We start from the raw sequence: 14,122 nt of genomic DNA, 5'->3' as shown, positions 1-14,122 counted from the left end.
CCCCACGCCTCTCCACCCACCAATCCCCGGGCTTGTTGGAGAACCGGCTTCGCCCCGCCCCTCCCCGCCTCCCAACTTGGGAGACCTGCGGGGAATTCCTGAGCTGTGACCCTGAGGGCTGCGGCCGTGCGGCCGACTCCCTGCCTGCTCCTTGCTAGGTCCCGCTGGGCTGGGGTCGGGTGCGTGGATGGTGAGGTTCTGAGGCCCCGGGAGCGGCGTAACACCCCACGTTCAGGCTCGGGGCGGCGCGCCTGTGCCGACTCACACGCGGTGCCGTTTGATGCCTCCGGGCCCTGGGTCCGCAGGGCCCCAGCGGCCCTGTTTCTGGGGGAGGGGGTGTATCAGTGTTTAAATCCAGTGATCTCGGGACTGTGGACGCAGGAGGACCCACCGTTTTTCTGTGCTTACCTTTGAAATACCGAGACCCTAGGTGGTGGTGATCGTCTCCGTGAGAGCGGTCCCACAAGAACTTGGCAAAGAGTCTACCCTCCCACATTTTGTCTGCTGTTTATAAAGTTTATTTATTCTGGGAGAGAGAGAGAGCAGGGCAGAGGGAGAGGGAGAGGGAGAGAGAATCCCAAGCAGAGCCCAACCCGGGGCCTCGGCCCACTAACTACTTAGATCAAGACCTCGGCAGAAAGCAAGAGTTGGCTGCTGAACCCACTGAGCCACCCAGGTGCCCTTGTTTTTAATAGCAAGTTTAGTAGTTGCAAAAGATGTAAATACTTAAAAAAAAAATGACCTCCCCCTTAAATTTTCCATCTATATCCCCTCAGAGTGTTGTCAAATTGTAACTTCTTGTCGATTAAAGTTCGAAAAATGAGGGAAAATTAAATACTGAGAAGTCCCGATTCCACTTCCTCCCCCAATCCAGTCATACTATACAAACAGCTTTTATCTGAAGAGGAAATTTTTTCCATATTCGGTAGTCTATTATTTATTTTTAACTATTTCTTTTTTCTTGAATCTTTGTGTTTTTTAAAAACATTTTTAATTGAAGTACAGTCTTGACATATAACGGATTCGTTTCAGGTGCACCAGTGATTCAACAGTTATAATCATTACGAAATGCTCAGTGTGTAATTGCCATCTGTCATCATACAAAGTTATTACAATATTATTGACTCAGCTCTAGGTTACATCTCTATGACTCATTTTGTTTATAGGTCTGTGCCTCTTAATCCCCTTTACCTAATTTGTGCTCCCACAACCACTACTCTGGTGTCTATATTTATGAGTCTGTTACTCTTTTGCTGTTGTTGTTGGCTCATTTGTCCACGTATAGGTGAAATTATAAGGTTTTTGTCTTAGCATAATACTCTATAGATCCATCCAGTTTGTTGTGAATGTCAAGATTTTATTCTTTTTTTTTTTTTTTATGGCTGGGGAATATCCCATTGTGTATATATCTCACATTTTTATCCATTCATCTATCAATGGACCCTTAGATTGCCTCCATATCTTGGCTATTGTAGATAATGCTCCAATAAACAAAGGGGTGCATATATATCTTCAAGTTGGTGTTTTTGTTTTCTTTGGGTAAATACCCAGAAGTGCAATTACTGGATTGTATGGCATGTCTATTTTTCATTTTTTGAGGAACCTCCATACTGTTTTCCAATTTGTACCAATTTACCAATGTCACCAATTTTTTAACCAATTTTTTTTTTTTTTTTTTTTTTTTTTTTACCAATGTTACACCAGTTTATATTCCCACCAATAGTGCATGCTGGGTTCCTTGTCCTCTGAATCCTTACCAACACTTGTTATTTCTTATACTTTTTATATTAACCATCAAACTAACATTTTTACATTTGATAGTCTTTTATTGATGATCCTATTACACTTCTCTGCAAGAGAATATGTATAGAAATTTAAATTAATGTTTACTTTTCTATAGCTAGAAATCTCTAAGTATTAAAGTTTTTTTTCTGGATTAAATTCTCATTACAATCATTATTCATATATGACTAATAAAAACCATGGAAATATATTACAGTTCACCCTTGAACAATACAGGTGTTAGGGGTACTGATGCCCCCTGCAGTCAAAAACCCATTTAAAAGTTTTGACTCCCCAAATACTTAATTACTAATAGCCTACTGTTGACCAGATGCCTTACTGATAACATAAACAGTTGGTTAACATTTTGTATGTTATTTGTATTATATACTCTATATTCTGTAAAGTATATATATTCTATAAAGTAATCAAGAAGAAAGAAAATGTTAAGCAAATTATAAGGAAGAGAAAAAAAATATACTTACAGAACTGTACTGTATTTATGTGAAAAAGTCCACATATGAGTGGCCCCATGTAGTTCAAACCCATGTTTTTCAAGGGTCAGCTGTATACATTTGACAAAGAATTTTTAGATATTAAAAGCAATTTATTAGAAATGTATCATTTAAGCATATCTATTTGGCTTTTAAAAAATTAGTTCAGGTGTCTATAAGTGAGATTATTGCTTGAATGAGACAGGGTTCAGTGAAAAATACAACAAAAAGGGGACTTAGAGTAGAATACATAAACATTAAGTTCATAAAGTTTTTATAGGTATGTGGTCATGATAAATAAAAGAAAAAAGAAGCTATTGGTAAATGAGAGCCAGGAAGAGGTTTGAGTCCAAGTAAAAAGTGAATATTATTTATGTACCTACTAATCATTTGGCAAAGTTCATTGATGAAAATGTTTCTCTTACAAATCTGAATAAAAGTCAGGAAAATACAGAATTTACTCTTGATATGGAATTATTTTACTTGGAAATATAATGTTAATTGTCAGAAGGTGGACCTTCTATTTTCTTCCCCTTGAAAGAATACAAATTATGTAGCCAACAGGCATCCTTGATGAAGGAGGCATTCTCCAATAATAATATATGGTGGTATTTCAAATTGCCCCTTTGTTTGGGACATTTGAGGCTTTTTGAGTTAAATGTACAGCACTTAGGGACACCTGCGTGGCCCAGTCGGTTAAGCATCGACTTCAGCTCAGGTCATGATCTCACAGCTTGTGAGTTCAAGCCCTGTGTCGGGCTCTGTGCTGGCAGCTCCGAGCCTGGAGCCTGCTTCTAATTTTGTGTCTTCCTCTCTCTCCGCCCCTCCCCTGCTCAGGGTCTTTCTCTCTCTTTCTCTCTCTCAAATATAAATAAACATTAACAAAATTTAAAAAATTAAACATACAGCACTTAGAATGATGCCTGGCACTGAATGTCTTCGGGTGTTCGGGCTGCTACAACTACCATAGACTAGGTGGCTTATAAATGGCAGAGATTTATTTCTCACAGCTGGGGAGGCTGGAAGTCCAAGACCACGGTGCTGTCAGATTTGGGGACTGGTTGAGAGCCTGCTTCCTGGTTCTGTACAGAGAGCTGTCTTCTCGCCGTGTCCTCACATGGTAGCAGGGGTAAAGCAGCCTCGTGGGCTTCTTTTACGATGGCACAAATCCCGTTCGTGACCTAATCACCCTGGTGATTAGGTCTCAATACAGGAGCTCTGGGAGGACACATTCAGTCTACAGCACTGTCTTAAAAGGAGCGCGGAAAGACGGGAAGCAGGACAGCAGGCAGCTCACTGCCCGAAAGTCCCGTCCTATCCGCCCTAAGAGAGAGGACATGTAGAATTTGAGCAGCTGGGGATTGGTGCCCTCAAAACTCTGAGGCCTCCTTGAAAAGTCCTCCTGTGACCCCAGGTGTCTCAGTCTGGGGACCACTACCTGGCTCGCTGTTAAGTAAATGAGCTGGTATTTGAACCCAGGGTGTGCACAGCTCGGAATGCCCAGCAGGTGGCCCTGCAATCCATTTGTTTTCGGGTGAAGGATGCTTTGCAGACCGCTTTGTAGCAAGGAATCTGATTTTAGCTCAAGGATCTAAGCAAATAAATTTCCTCTTCTTCTCTGCTGGATTTTTGGGGGGACAGGGACACCGTGAAACAAAAACAAGGAAAGAGGTATGTGGACGGTTGACCAGAGGTGGGGTACTTCCGAAAGATAAATGATGTGCCTTATCTGAGAATTTAGGGAATACAAGATTTGGAAAGTTACTATTGATTACAGACCCACTCATAAAAGCTTTAGATGCTACTTTCAACTACTACAAGCTCCAGTTCCCGGCACGAGTCACGGCCTATTCTCCAGAATAGTTCTCCTCACTCGATTCGTGGAACCAAGCTTAACTAAACACACAGCCGTGGGAGCACCCGTCACCCCGGAAAATGGAGATTTTCCTGGGCACAGAGGCCACTTGGGAGAAGGTAACTACATTAAGAGAGAACCTGGCATGCAGGACGGCATAAGGAAGAAAGTAGAATCCTAGGGGACCAGCAGCGAGCAGCTACAAATGACCCACACGGCTTCCCACTGCCTTAGCCCTAAGCAGCTGGTAAAGTCTAACCTCCCCCAGAACTGGCCTCCGAGAGTCTCTCTCCCGCCCTGCTTTCATTCCCTTGGCCTCAGCCAGTCTGTTTTTCCAGCCCTAAATGCTTGTATTCCCTGCAAGACACGTTCAGGATTAGTATGTCTGTCATGTACCACACCCCATTGTTTGTGACAAGAACCAGGGAGCCGGGGAGACGGAAAGGCTGAGAGCGAAGTGTTCGGTTTCTCTCATAATTCGGCTTCTGTCTCGCTGTCTCTGATCCCAGGGGGGCATACAATTAGTAGGGACTGGGACTCTAAGTAACCCCTGCCTGGGGTTAACAGTTCTCTAGTTCTGGCTTTTTGTCTTTTGCTGTTGTGTCTGGGCAACATGGACAGTGCGTTCTCTGTTTTACTGCAGGCATTCTTAGCCTTATTTATTTATTTATGTATTTATTTTACTAAAGAGGTGGTTAGGCAGCCATGTGTCTGCAAAGGGAGCCTTGTCAGCTTAATGCTAGATTTTCTTTTTTAATACTTGGTGTTTCAGAGATACATTTTGTTAACGTGTCAGAGTAGCACATAGACCTTTGCAATAGAACTCTTTCAGAAAGAACGTTTTGAGGGGCGCCTGGGTGGCTCAGTCGGTTGAGCGACCAACTTCGGCTCAGGTCATGATCTCGCGGTCTGTGAGTTCGAGCCCCGCGTCGGGCTCTGTGCTGACCGCTCAGAGCCTGGAGCCTGTTTCAGATTCTGTGTCTCCCTCTCTCTGACCCTCCCCCGTTCATGCTCTGTCTCAAAAATAAATAAACGTTAAAAAAAATTAAAAAGAAAAAAAGAAAGAATGTTTTGGGAGTTGTGGTTGTGTCATACCAAGACGAAGCCGTAACTAAGCGCATTGGACTTGAGCTTCAGGTACTGACAAGTCCAGTATCTGGCACACAGTAGGCGCTCACTAAGAACTTGATGAGTGAAGAGACGAATGGATGGATAGAGCTATTCTTGCTTTCTTCTATTCTTTCCTCCCCTGCCTCGGGTTGCTGTCCAACAGGTGTAGTTTTCAGCTGTAGTGATTTGGAAGAAAAGTGAAAATGCTCTCCCTCCCCCTAGTCCTGCATCATCAAGCAAAATTGTATGTTTACTGGAAAGGCTGGAGCCTCAATCTCACAGTTGCTTACTCAACATCTGAGGCTGGACCTCTGAATAAATGCATAAAATTCGACATTTGCAAGTTACAAATGTTGGTAGGCAATCTAAGGCCATGGCAATTCCATCCAAGCCAAAAAAAAAACAAAAACAGGGGCGCCTGGGTGGTGCAGTCGGTTAAGCGTCCGACCTCAGCCAGGTCACGATCTCGCGGTCCGTGAGTTCGAGCCCCGCGTCGGGCTCCGGGCTGATGGCTCGGAGCCTGGAGCCTGTTTCCGATTCTGTGTCTCCCTCTCTCTCTGCCCCTCCCCCGTTCATGCTCTGTCTCTCTCTGTCCCCAAAATAAATAAACGTTGAAAAAAAAAAAACACAAGCTCCTCCCGTCCCCGCAAAATTTCAAACGAACAAAATTTTTGCCCTACACTTGGTCCTTGGACAGAATGAGGGTTGGGGGAAGCCCCCTTATCAATTCCTTAACAGGTTTTAAGATGCTTTGGCCAGTTACCAACTGGGTGTGTGACAGCATTCACATAGCTCCAAATGGTTTTGTGTTTCCAGGTATCTTTGGATCAGATCTTTAGATTTAGTCGGAAACTGAATCGTGGTACCTTCCCTTTGGGTTAGTTGCATTAATTAAATATGGGGAAAATGCAGAAACTCTCATTAGAAAGGACTATTCCCCGAACTTGTGATGTTTAATCATCCACAGAGCAGGCTTCCATATGATCCTCAGAGCAAACACAGAACAGAAGTTCTTTGCCCTCTGTGTTCTGCTACCTTTCTGTTTTTTTTTTTTTTCAACATGTATCGTGTGCTATGACAGTAGAGTGGGGATAGCAAAGAAGACAAGTATCTTCCGTCTACGGTTGTGATGGACCACCTTGTTTCTTACCAAAACGCTCAAAGACAACGGATGCCATGCATTTCTTGCCTGTTTTTGAAACAACAGCTATGACTCAGTTACAAAAAAAGGTAACTTTGACAGAATTTCCACTTTCTTTTTTATTGTGGTAAGAACACTTAACGTAAGCTCCACTCTCTTGACAAATTCAGTGCACTCTCCAGCCCTGTTAACCCTGGGTGGTATATCGTACAACAGACCTGTAGAGCTCATTCACCTTGTGTGACGGAAACCCTGTACCCACTGGATGGCAGTTCCCTCGTCTCCTGTCCCCTCGCCCCTGGTAACCACCAGCCTCCCCTCTGTTTCTGGGAGTTCGACTATTTTAGACACCTCACGTAAGTGGAACTGGGCAGTCCCTGTCCTTCTGCGACTGGCTTACGTCACTTGGCATAATGTCCTCAAGATTCAGCCACGTTGTTGCAGATGGCAGGATTCCCTTGTTTAATGCTGAGTAATATCCCATTGTATGCATGTACCACATTCTCTCTATCTACTCCTCTGTCCACGGATGTTCAGGCTGTTTCAAAAAATTAAAAATAGAACCGCCATAAGATTCAGCCATCTGACTTCTGGGTATTTATCCAAAAGAATTGAAGTCAGAATCTTGAAAAGATACCTATGCTCCCATGTTTTATGGGACATTATTCACAATAGCAGTGATGTGGAAACAGTCCAAAAAGTATTTTAATTGCCTTTGTATTTTTAACTCCAGACTTCACAAAGTCCTTCATTCTCTGTACTTCAGAGAAAAACATTAACTTGTCCAAGAAAGAGAAACTGTAGCTGTATTTACTGCATTTACTGTAAGTAGGTAAGTCTGAAAAGATGGAATGGGAGTCAAGGTCACAGAATGAGCCATCATCTGAAGGGAAGTCTGAAGAATGTTTGGAGATCTGGAAGATGGATCCTAGGCGGGGACAGCCCACCCCCACGCCAGCCCAGAGGGGAGGTTTGACAGCCTGAGGCTCTCAGTCACATTATACCACAGTAGAAAGGTCTGGAATAAGGGACGAGGAGGACTGGTTATCAAGTGCACTGGCCGGGGTTCTGCTTACACGAACACCTTTACTACAACACTGACGTGGACAAAAATGATGTATTTTTCATTTTAGTCCTTGACATCTTTTCCACTCGACTAATGTGTGTGAATTTCCAAGTGCTGTGAGAATTTCAAACTGATCTCGGAGCTTGGCAATGAATAATGCTAACTGGGATTTGTCATCCTTTATAAGAGGACAGGTTGTCAGGACTCACCTCTGAGCTGGCGACGAGCCTTCAGGGTTTATCGCCTCTCTCGGCTGCAAGAATACCGCTATTCATCTCTCACCGATACTTAAAAGTGCCCAAGTATTTAAGGGTTATATTTAATAATTAATCAAGAAAAAACTTTTTAATGTTTAAGCCTGCTTCCCCGCCCCTCAGCTTGTACTGCTTATTTAGAAAGGATCCAAATGCTGAGTTTAATTAAAAACATACAACACTTGTTGCGGCTTACTGCAGATTTAAAATAAAGGGTATAAAACATAACAGAAACACGTGTGGTCACCAAAATTATACCCATTTACCGATACCTCACAGCAGGTTTCTGCCAGAAGAACTCTCACACGTTGCATTTAGTGGTCGATGATCTTTACGTCTCCGCCTGTTTCTAAGCCAGTACGGTTTCTTCTTATGACGTAAGGATGGCTAGGAGAGAAGGTTTTCAATTTTCGTTTCCGTGATCAGCAGACTCCCCTGGTACCTTTCCTTTTCTCGTTTGAGGAGGAAAGTGTATATTGGGGGACTTCAAAAATTCATCATTTGTTTACATTTCCCTGGCAGTTTGCAGCTATTTTCCTGGCTCGTCTTTTATGTGACAGAGAGAGAGGTGGGGGAAAGAAAACTATCCTGTTTCAGAATATAAACAGCGTTAAAACCCTTGGCTGAGCAAAGGAAAGCTGAGACCGCTGGGCGTTCCGGCACGCATCAAGAGCTCCGTGTGTTTTAGGTGATAGCAATCTGTCCACAGGCTGCAGGCTAGGCGAGCCCGGAGGAAGACAAACACACCGAGCGCTTCTGCGCGTTGTGTGTTTGCTGCACAAAAGCTGTGAACACAGCCGGGAAACCTCGGTTTCTTCTCTGGACACAGCAACAAACCAAACGCGCAGAGAAATGCTCAGCTGTGCGATGGCATTCCCTGCACTCGGACATCCATCACCTCCTGGGGCCTCAGGTAGGGTTTTCAAGACGGTGGCTGGCTCGCAGCGTCCTTTGAGGTGGTCTAAGGTCAATCAGCGTGTCACTGCACCTGCGCCCGTTTGCTTTTAGGTCTCGCCTCCGATCGCGGAGCAAAGGCCACGTCAAAAAGCATGTGGCGCCAACTCTCAGCCTGGGGGTTTGGCCTCTCTCAGTACCATGTGTATATGTGCACCCGGCCACTCTTGGCCTTGTTTTCAAATAATTTATTCACGCGTATATGAGTCTCCCGGGGCTGCTGTAACAAGGTGCCACAACCAGGTGGATCGCAAGCAGCAGGAGTGTATTGTCTCGAGGTCTGGAGGCCAGGAGACTGCAATCAAGGCATCGGCAGCGGGGACGTGACCCTTCTGAAGATTCTAGGGGAGGATCCTTCCTGCCTCTTGCAGCGTCTGCTGGCTCCAGGTGTTCTCGGCATTCCTTGGCCTGCCGCTGCGCCTCTCCAACTTGGGCCTGCGCCCCCACGTGCACCTCTGTGTGTCCCTTCCTCTCTCGTAAGGACACCACCACCCACTCAGTACAAACTCCCCCTAATTAATTATGTCTGCAAACCCCCACTTCTAAATATGGGCACGCCCCGCCCCGAGATTCCAGGTGGACAGGAATCTGGGGGGACACGACTCAACCGGGTAAACGTGTACCTCACAGCCACCTTCTGTGCGCACGGTACAGAAATCCATTCTCCAGCCCTCCCCCCACCCCCGGCCAAGGAAGCTGCTGCCGACTACACCTGATGGGTCCCTTCACCCTGGCACATCCATCCACTGAGTCAGCCAGACACCCGATGATCAGTGCCCAAGCGGTTTCTGGCATCTACTAGTACTTCCAGAAGGAAGCGGAAGAAAAAGGAAGGAAAATAGAAGAATGAGGTCGTGGGAGAAGACTCCTGACGGAGATGAGACACTGAGCAAGGAGAGCTCAAGCAAGTCCCTGGCTGTCAGGCTGGCTCCCAGGGGCTGAGCACCTGCTGCCTGAGAGCCAGAGTCAGCACAACTGGCCCACCCACGGCGTGTGGGCGTGTCTCTGAAGCACAGGCATACAGGCGGCTTCGCTCGGATGGAGCTGCACGCTGCCCGATCGGAGGGGCACACAGCCCGTGGTTCCCATCCCCCACCGCGTGCGAGTGCAGGGGGAGCTTTCTAGAACCCAGCGAAAGTAGCGCGTGCGAGTCCCTCCTCGAGGGTTTAAGGCCACCGTGCCAGCTGTCCACACACAAGGACACAGGGATGGACGCACATCCAGCATGTGCCTAGCTGAGCGGCACCACCCGGAGCCCGCTGATGACGGGATCTTCCAGCCCAGTCGGAGAAGTTCTTTACCGTGGAATTTACTGTTCAGGCCTCCTCTCCCACTTTTAAGTAAGTATCCACTTTTGCACCTAATTTTGATTCGTCATTTTGTGTCTGTCTTCTTAAGCAGAACATCCAAATCCCAAAACCTTCAGGTCTGACAAACGGGGACCAGCCTGGGCTAATGAAGGATGGTAAGGCTGCCCAGAACCACCAGGCAAAACGCTCACGCAGCCCTGGGCCCCGGCTGCTGCCTCAGATCATTCCGTGAAGACATCGGGGCTTCATTCCAGAGGCTTCTGCTGTCTCCTTGTGATTTATATCATGCTGTCTAATTAAAAAAAAAAAAAAAAAATATATATATATATATATATATATATATAGGTTTTCACCATACTTAATTTTACAGAAAAGAAAATTGAAGAAACCATCCATGCCAGCAATCCCATGTTCTTGCTGATCTTCAAGATCTACCTCAGCTCATGGAAAAATCCCCTGGGCCGTTGTGAAAACCACGTCATCTCCCTGCAGGTCTCTCGTGGTTCTGGCAGAACCTGTCTGGGATACAACCTGAGCATCAAGATTCCTGAAGTTCCCAGGGCCCCTGTGTCAAGGGCCACTGATGTGACCCACGTTCTTCCACGTGGTGTGCTTGTGTCATCGGGAGGAGCTGTCATGGTGGGGGGATGGGCACCAGGGGGTTGTCCTTGCCACACTTCCTTCGGGCCATGTACGAGGTTCCTGCAGAGGGATCCAGGGAGGGCTCGGGGCGGGGTGGCTGAGGGTGGGGTCTGAGCACCCGTGGGGAGGGGGACAGGTGCTGCTGCAGAGCAGGGTGGGGGGAGCCACTCTCCTGCCTGTACCTTAAGGCCAGCAGCACCTCGGCACCGAGCCGCCAACATCAGCTCCCAGAGGGGACCTTGTCTTCATGATGCGTGTGGGTTTGCCAGGGAACTCTACGGGCAACAGGTATTGGATCTGAGGGGCCCATGCGCTGCCTGCAGCGGACAGAGTGGGGCCCCCATCAGAAACACTGAAAAGTAACTGGGGGCACCGTGAGGTGGGCAAATTTATAGCATCGAGCAGACCGAGGGGATTGTGCCACAACAATAAATACGAAGAGGACGTGTGCCCTTGTTCTGTAATCCTGGTCTGCTAAGACCTAAGACACAGGGCAACATTAATGTGAACTTCTTTCGGCTGGGTAGATTAAAGAATTCCCTCAATACAACCAAAGACAACAAGTTTCCAATTAAAGCTTTTGTTGAACAGATGGGGTTCAATTGTTAAACGCTACCGGGAACGCCAAACAAAGGTTTACTCCGCTTTAAAACATTTGTTTCCTGTTGGGCAAACAGGGGTAAGATCAATGAAGCGTTGAGTTCAAACATGCAATCTGTTCATGGGTTATTTTGCAGGTTTTCAAACTGTAAACAGTTGTTGTCACTCACAATTCAAGTGTCGCTATTCACTGTGTTGTAAAAAGAAACAAAAAGGAATTGGAGGCTGGTTTTGTGGACGCGAGGAACTCATCCTTAAACCTGCCGGTGGCAGAGTTTCTGCTCAACACTCAAGTGCTCCAGGTTTCCCTCCATGGCTGCTGGAAATCCGTAGGACACAGCTGAACCCCCACCTGCACCCAGCACCCGCATGCCAGCAGCGTCCTACCTGCACGGTCCATTCTCTAACTGCTGGGGGTGCCTGGAGAATACTCCTACCTTCAGGCAAGTAAAACACGTGTGCATTAGCTTGCTGTCACTATTGTAACTCACAAAAACTTAGCGACTTTAAACAGCAGCTGTTCCCTCTCTTACAGGCCTTAGATCAGAAGTCTACAACAAAGGAGTCAGCAGGGTGGTTCCTTCCAGGCACTCTGGGGAGAATGCACATCCTTGCCTTTTCCAGCTTCTGGAAGCCCCCTGTGCTCCTTGGCTCGTGGACCCTTCTTCCTTTTCCAAGAACCTTCCCTTAATCACGCCTGCAAAGTCCCCTTTGCTGTAAAGGGTGATAGACCGCAGGCTTCAGGGATTAGGAAGTGGATGCATTTTTGTTGTTGTTGGGGGGTGTCATTATTCAGCTTCCCACATGTGTGACGTTCATCTCCTGGGAAATGAACAAACTCCGATCGAAGACCCATCTGGAAAAGTCCAACCTCGCAGTGTCTTAGACCAACACTTGGGGGTCTGTGCTCCTGCACAGTGAGTTTTGGCTTAGCCACGGGCTTCTTTTTCACTTTGCTCACACCGATAAAAACACTCAGCCTTTCTTTTCCATCCTCCTTTTGTTGGTAACTGTCTTGTTTCACACGTGTGACCAGATGTTAAATGCGATTCTTCCTATGGTCTTCAAAGTTGTGACAGAAAGCTCAAACACAAGTACAATACAATAGGTCCAGATATTCTGACACCCCGGTGCGGGGGCTCCACCAGCCAAGCAGAACTTGGTGCAGGAGGTGTCCAAAGTGGTCCTGACAAGATTAGCCCTTCTCCCCTGTCACCTCCAGGCCACCGGCAAAGCCAAGACTGTTCAGAAAGATTGAAGAGGGAGTTGATGAAAAGCTCTTTCGAGTACGCTGTTGGGGTGCTGGATATCGGTGCTTCCCAATGGGAGCTTGACAACCTTGAGCCACTTGAAAAGTTTGTCATGAGTCTAATGACCTCAGCTGAATCACCACAGCCCTGGCTGCTCCAGCAGAGCTAGAGGAAGTGGCTGGGATGGGAACGGTCTGCTTCCAAAGTTTCCTGTGGGCCAGATGTGGACCCTGCAGCAGGGAACCAGCCTGGATCATCTTGAGAATCTACCCAAGAGAACCATCTGGAGAAGGGGATCCCGGAACAAGGGCAGAGGATAAAGCGTAAGCAGTCAGAGGAAGCATCAGCCAACCAAGTAAATTGTAGGTGAGAGACACTAGCCCTGAGAACATTATCTCTGAAGAGCTCACAAAAACTTCTCTTGACTACAGAAATCAGCATTTGAGATATGCCATACCTCTAGGACTCCAATGTCAAATCACAACCGTCCTCAAGTAAGACCTTTCCCTCCTGAGGCTGCCATATGCATGTGAAAGTCACCCTGTGGACTTTTGCAGTGCACCACCTGTGGCACTTTCCCATCCTCTGTAACACAACCATAAGGACTTGAAACACCAGCTAGCAGGTGGAGGGTTTCTGGTTCCTGCTAATATGAGACTGAGCGTGGGCTTTTGGCTTTCTTACCATAAACAAACCTTGGGCTATAGAAAGAAAGCTATACAAATCAAAACGACAGCACGTAGGCAACTGCGATTCCCCCGGGAGACTGGTGTCCCAAGTGGGTTGGAGCAGGGTGAGAGTGGCTGTAGCTGACACAGAGGGTGACTGGTGTTGGCTGGGGGAGAACAAGTGAGTGGAAACGCAATGGAAGCTCTGCTTCTGCCCCGGCCATTGCCTTGGGATCCTCACTGCCTAAGACCGATGATGTAGACATCCATAGGAGTCAAATCAGGGCAGGACCAAGCCCATGCTGAGCGGGGACTCAGTGCATCTGCTCATTTGCTCGACAAATATTTACCAGGTGTCCTCCATGTGCCAAGCACTAATCTGGACACTGGATACAGCATTGACAAAACAGAAAAGGCCTCACGCACCCAGGAATGGAAGCAGCAAGTGCAAAGATCCTTAGGTGGAGGTGAATCCAGAGAATGGCAGGAGGCCAGAGGGACTACCATGGAGCATCTAAGGGAAAGAGAATCAAGAGATGGGGTCAGAGATGTAATTAAAGCAGATCATGTGAAATATGGTAAGGCTTTGGTTTTTAATGTAAGCAAGCTGGAAAGCCATTGAGGATCTTGATAAAAGAAATATCTCTCTGTTCTTGAGAATGAACTGCAGGAGGGCAAGGGAGAGGCTGGGTGAACAGACTGTGGCAGGTAGAGCTATGGATGGGACCTGGTGGTGGCAGTAGGACGATGCTAAGTGAGCGAATCTTGGATAGATGTTGAGGTACAGCCAACAGGATTTGATGATGGATGAGATTTGGGGGTAAGAGAAAGACATAAGTCAAGGATGACACCAAGGAATTTAGCCTGAGCAGTGGCAAGAATGAAGTTGCTACTATAACTGAGTTTAAGAGATCTGCAGAAGGAATAGTTAGGGAATATTAGGAGCTCAGTTTCTCTTAACTGACAGGTTAAGAGCGAGATGCCTATTAGTTATCC

This window comes from Prionailurus viverrinus, chromosome D3 (assembly GCF_022837055.1).
Source record: "Prionailurus viverrinus isolate Anna chromosome D3, UM_Priviv_1.0, whole genome shotgun sequence".
NCBI classification, from domain to species: domain Eukaryota; kingdom Metazoa; phylum Chordata; class Mammalia; order Carnivora; family Felidae; genus Prionailurus; species Prionailurus viverrinus.
Note: the sequence above shows the minus strand (reverse complement) of the source record.